General features: G+C 41.7%; 1 long non-coding RNA gene across 1 annotated transcript; it reads right to left on the bottom strand.

The window, feature by feature from the left end:
- Positions 1 to 477: 477 nt before the first annotated feature.
- Positions 478 to 4,663, bottom strand: 4930504C09Rik (RIKEN cDNA 4930504C09 gene). Its single transcript, NR_130983.1, has 3 exons — positions 4,554 to 4,663; positions 2,713 to 3,036; positions 478 to 1,144 (listed from the first exon to the last, which is right to left on the bottom strand). It is a non-coding gene; the product is annotated as an RIKEN cDNA 4930504C09 gene (long non-coding RNA).
- Between the last annotated feature and the right edge of the window lie 1,597 nt (positions 4,664 to 6,260).

The following is a 6,260-nucleotide window of genomic DNA, read 5'->3' as shown; positions in this document are numbered from 1 at the left end:
TACAGGAAGCCAGGGAATGAGGGAGCAAAAGGAGACACCAGAGGAGTGAGTAGAGGACATATACAAATATATGAATATTATGCTAAAGAAGAACCTCCCTCAAGCTCCCTTGCACCAGATTACCAAACAGTACAGTCATCTCCTACCAGGGTATGGAAGCCAGAAATGAAACACCCAGTAGCCACACAAAAAAATCAAATCACCTCCCCTTGTTTTAATTGTTTGAGAATTTTATATATATATATATATATATATATATATATATATATATATATATATATATACACACACATATATTGTTTTAATCAACTCCACTCCCCCTTCATGCACCTCCAATTCCTCCTCTGCCCCACCCCTTTAAGATAAGACCTTGAAAGAGAAAAAAAAAACACAGAAAAAAGATAATTTCTCATATAAATATGTTCACGCTCTCTTTTCCTGTGCTTCCAGAAACAGACAAATTTACTTGTAAATTGTCCTGCTGTGTCGGCCTTTATTGCCTGCCTTAGGAAGTTGCATCTGGGCCAGCTGGGATGCAGACCGCCTTCAGGATTGCAGCAGCTTCTGGGCTCAGGCAGCACGAAGGCCAGCGGAAGCTTGATTTCCCCACAGAGCCCAGCAGCAGCCCCATTGCCTTGATTGCTTCTGATCAAGGCAAACTGAGAAAAGCAAAGCAGAGACATCTGTTCTCTTCTGTCACTTAAAGTCAGCAAAAGCCCACAGTCAGTGTGGTCACTCGAAACCAGTGCAAAAGCGAATTCCGAATATGGGAAGGCAGACAGCACGAGTATGCCTGGTGACTTCACTCTACCCTCAGTTGAGGGGAATCCACATGCTGATTAATTCCACTGAGATGCCCATGTGTCTTAGTTACAAATGCCCATAAGCAGCATTGATGGACAGCTACATTTAAGTGTGACTTCAAGCTCCATCTTTGCCACTTGTTATGTATCACACCTTTGATGAATACCTTGGCTCAAATCAATAAACTTTTAATTAGAAGCTGCTGGGAACCATCATCTCTCACCTCAGTTGCTACAAAGCTCTCCTGGGCTCCCCAGGTGCCTTCTGACCCTCTCCATCTGCTCCTTACAAAATCATCAGAATCTTAAAATTGACTCCTTCCTCTCCTCCTTTGTAGGTCCTGTTTTCCAAAACAACATCAGACATCAGGGATATACCATTTAATCCAGCATGCCAAGCTTCCTTTCAATTCTCTGCCCCTGGCATGATTGTGCCCTTTTTCTTGGTTATTCTATGACCTCAACCATCTCATAAGTGCCACATGAGCCACCTCCTGTCCTTCCATCAGCATCCACTGCCCATCCTGTCTGAATTAATTAACAATTCTCCAGAGAGTCGTGAGCCCACATACCAACCTGGGGTAGTTTAACTTTTATACTGGGTTGTTTGGCCAAGATTCTGCAGAAACATAAGTTACAGATAGACATATTGCCAGGGTAGAAACACAAGTGGGAAGACAAATGTTATCCAACAGCTCCCACCCCAGCCCAAGAAGCTTATGGTGGCATCTGTGAGGTTCTAACACCTCAGCTGAGTCAGATAGAATAAACAGGCATCAGCTACATGGGAAGAGAAAAAAGGGGTCCAGGGAAGGGAGGAATGGAAAATGTAGGTCTGAGCACTCTAATGCTAATGGGAATATATTTGTAGAAACAAGTTTCACATCTGTGAAATACACCAAGCGATGAGACAAAGGTGGCCAGCCCATAAAGATCTGGAGACCTGGATTTGATGGGCATGAGGAAGCTGTGTCCAAGAAAAGGAACGATCCACACAACAAATGTGCTGGGAAGGATGGATTCTGGGGAGCAGAAATTGAGAAACTGAGTAAATTGAAGGAAGCCTAGATAGATAACAGAGAGAGAGAAAGAGAGGGGGGAGAGAGAGCAAGAGGGGGCAGAGAGTGGGGAGAGAAAGAGAAGGAGGAGGGGAAAAAGGAGGAGGAGGAGATGGAGGAGGTGGAAGAGCAACAAGAGGAAGAAGAAGAAGAAGAAGAAGAAGAAGAAGAAGAAGAAGAAGAAGAAGAAGAAGAAGAAGAAGAAGAAGAAGAGGAAGAAGAAGAAGAAGAAAGAAAGGAAGAAAGGAAGGAAGGAAGGAAGGAAGGAAGAAAGAAAGAAAGAAAGAAAGAAAGAAGAAAGAAGAAGAAAGAAGAAGGAAGAAGGAAGAAGGAAGAAGGAAGGAGGAGGAGGCTGATGGGAAGCCAATCAAAGAAATATGCAGAGGGAAACAGAAATGGTCAGCTTCGATGTCACTGAGTGGCCAGACACTATCAGTGAATCACAAAGGTCTAGGAAGACAAGGCTTCAGGCTATCCAACTGCAGTGCACTGAGAAGGGATAAGAAGTGATGACACAGGAAATAGACTCAGGGAAATCTCAACTCACCCAAGTTCTATTGAGCAGACCAAGTGGTGGGAAAAACTTAAAAGCAGAGCCTGGAAAGGGTATGTGCAAAAGAGAATGAAATGGTAGAATTATAAATGTATAGTTATCTTTGTAGGAAGCAAAAGAATGAAGCAAAAGGTCAAGGATGAGAAGTGACTGATAGGTGGTGAATTACAGGTAGACCTGGGTCCCACAGAAAAGAGGGCATGGCCATATTGCAGAAGGAAGATGACTTGGCCTGGAGACAAGGTGAACATGCAGGGATATTTTGAGGAAGGGCAGTGGAAGCTGACAGAATCCTCACCTGGCTCTCTAGATGTGAATTTCTCTAGGCTGCTGCATTCTTCTTTGCCAAATGTGGAGGATATATTTCCAGTATGAAATTAACTGAAGGTGTCATAGTGTTCTGTAATCCAGCAATACTTCTTCACAATGACCATGCAAACTGTAAGCCTATAGAGCTCACATATGCCTGGAGAAAGTCTATATTTTCACTTAACTCAAGGAAATGAAGATTTTATGAAGACAGGCCATACTAATCTCTTTTGTAAGTTAAAAGTTTCTTTAGATGAGTCAAAGTTCTGTCAATGTTCTTTCTCTTGAAATTTTAAGGTTCACTAGCACTAGTCTGCATAGAATAGATTAAAGTAGGTTGAATGTCAACAATGTCATGGCATTTGACCTAATGAACACCATTGTCAACCATTATTTTCCTTCCTCAAAAATCTACACCCAGGCTGTATTCCTGCTTTAATGCCAGATACAGAAAGGCATTCCCTCTGATACAGCCTGTCCTTCCCCAGTGTCCTTGGCCAACCACTGTCCATTTTCCATAGTGGGCATGGGCATCATTTCCACCTAGAAAGGTCCTCCAGCCATGCACCCACTGCTCTGGAACTGTAGTCCTGAAGACTTCACCACTTGAATCAAGATATATATATTATCTCACGGTTTCTATAGGTCAGTTCATGAGCCCAGGACATATTCACACTGGTTCACAAAACTGCATTTCAAGTCTTAACTGTTTTCACCGCAAGCCTCAAAGAAGAGGGACAGGAAGCAAAGAGAGAAATAGAAAGGAAGAAAGACAAAGAAAGAGAGAAGGGGAGATAAGGCAAATAAGGATAAAGAAGTGAAGAGGTAGAGGAAGAAAGAGAATGGTAAAGAGAAAGGGGAGGAGAGAGATGGAAGGAGTGCTCTGTGATAAGTGTTCTGGTTTGCCTTCAGTTGATGTGAAAAACACCATAACCAAAAACAACTTGGGGAAGAAAGGAGTTACTTCAGCTTACAACTCCCAGCTTACACTCTGTCTCTGAGAGAAGTCAGGGCAGGAACCAGGAGTCAGGAACTGAAGCAGAGGTCATGACAGAACCCTGCTTACTGGTTTGCTTCCCAATCCTTGCTCAGCATGGCTTCTCATACAGCCCAGAACTACGACCAGTGGGCTAGATCCTCCTACATTAATCATTAATCAAGAAAATGTGAGGAAATTAGTCTGAACAGATAAGAGGGTGCACCACAGATTGGGTGAGAGTCTGCACCACAGAAGCTGACAGCTTCTGGGACCTGCCAAAGCAACACAGCTTCTGAGAAAGGTCCTGTTTTGGGCCTTCTTCTTTGGCCAGGAGGAGGTCCAAACACAAGATATCTGCCCACCTTCCCTGTAAGAGAGCTTGCCAGCAGAGAGTGCTCTGAGCACTGAAACTCAGAGGAGAGAATCTGTCTCCCAGGTCTGCTGATAGACGGTAACAGAATCACCAGAAGAACAATCTCTAAACAGAGTCAACTATAACAACTAACTCCAGAGATTACCAGATGGCGAAAGGTAAATGTAGGAATCTTACTAACAGGTACCAAGACCACTCACCATCATCAGAACCCAGCACTCCCACTTCCCCCAGTCCAGGGCACCCCAACACACCCGAAAACCTAGACTCAGATTTAAAAGCATATCTCATGATGATGGTAGAGGACATCAAGAAGGACTTTAATAACTCACTTAAAGAAATACAGGAGAACACTGCTAAAGAGATACAAGTCCTTAAAGAAAAACAGGAAAACACAATCAAACAGGCAGAAGTCCTTACAGAAAAAGAGGAAAAAACATACAAACAGGTGATGGAAATGAACAAAACCATACTAGACCTTAAAAAGTGAAGTAGACACAATAAAGAAAACTCAAAGTGAGGCAACACTGGAGATAGAAACCCTAGGAAAGAAATCTGGAACCATAGATTCGAGCATCAGCGACAGAATACAAGAGATGGAAGAGAGAATCTCAGGTGCAGAAGATTCCATAGAGAACATCTGCACAACAATCAAAGAAAATGGAAAATGCAAAAAGATCCTAACTCAAAATATCCAGGAAATCCAGGACACAATGAGAAGACCAAATCTACAGATAATAGGAGTGAATGAGAATGAAGATTTTCAACTCAAAGGACCAGCAAACATCTTCAACAAAATAATTGAAGAAAACTTCCCAAATCTAAAGAAAGAGATGCCCATGAACATACAAGAAGCCTACAGAACTCCAAATAGACTGGACCAGAAAAGAAATTCCTCCCGACACATAATAATCAGAACAACAAATGCACTAATAAAGATAGAATACTAAAAGCAGTAAGGGGAAAAGGTCAAGTAACATATAAAGGCAAGCCTATCAGAATTACACCGGATTTTTCACCAGAGACTATGAAAGCCAGAAGAGCCTGGACAGATGTTATACAGACACTAAGAGAACACAAATTCCAGCCCAGGCTACTATACCCAGCCAAACTCTCAATTACCATAGATGGAGAAACCAAAGTATTCCACGACAAAACCAAATTCACACATTATCTCTCCACGAATCCAGCCCTTCAAAGGATAATAACAGAAAAAAACCAATACAAGAACGGGAACAACACCCTAGAAAAAACAGGAAGGTAATCCCTCAACAAACCTAAAAGAAGACAGCCACAAGAACAGAATGCCAACTTTAACAACAAAAATAACAGGAAGCAACAATTACTTTTCCTTAATATCTCTTAATATCAATGGTCTCAACTCCCCAATAAAAAGACATAGACTAACAAACTGGCTACACAAACAAGACCCAACATTTTGCTGCTTACAGGAAACTCATCTCAGAGGAAAAGATAGACACTACCTCAGAATGAAAGGCTGGAAAACAATTTTCCAAGCAAATGGTATGAAGAAACAAGATGGAGTAGCCATCCTAATATCTGATAAGATCTACTTCCAACCCAAACTCATCAAAAAAGACAAGGAGGGGCACTTCGTTCTCATCAAAGGTAAAATCCTCCAAGAGGAACTCTCAATTCTGAATATCTATGATCCAAATACAAGGGCAGCCACATTCATTAAAGAAACTTTAGTAAATCTCAAAGCACACATTGCACCTCACACAATAATAGTGGGAGACTTCAACACACCACTTTCACCAATGGACAGATCATGGAAACAGAAACTAAACAGGGACACAGTGAAACTAACAGAAGTTAAGAAACAGATATTTACAGAACATTTTATCCTAAAACAAAAGGATATACCTTCTTCTCAGCACCTCACGGGACCTTCTCCAATATTGACCACATAATAGGTCACAAAACAGGCCTCAACAGATTCAAAAATATTGAAATTGTCCCATGCATCCTATCAGATCACCATGCACTAAGGCTGATCTTCAATAACAAAATAAATAATAGAAAGCCAACATTCACGTGGAAACTGAACAACACTCTTCTCAATGACACCTTGGTCAAGGAAGGAATAAAGAAAGAAATTAAGGACTTCTTAGAGTTCAATGAATATGAAGCCACTTCATACCCAAACTTATGGGACACAATG

The sequence above is a fragment of the Mus musculus genome, chromosome 15 (genome assembly GCF_000001635.26).
Source record: "Mus musculus strain C57BL/6J chromosome 15, GRCm38.p6 C57BL/6J".
Classification (NCBI taxonomy): domain Eukaryota; kingdom Metazoa; phylum Chordata; class Mammalia; order Rodentia; family Muridae; genus Mus; species Mus musculus.
Note: the sequence above shows the minus strand (reverse complement) of the source record. Positions and strands in the feature narration are given on the sequence as shown.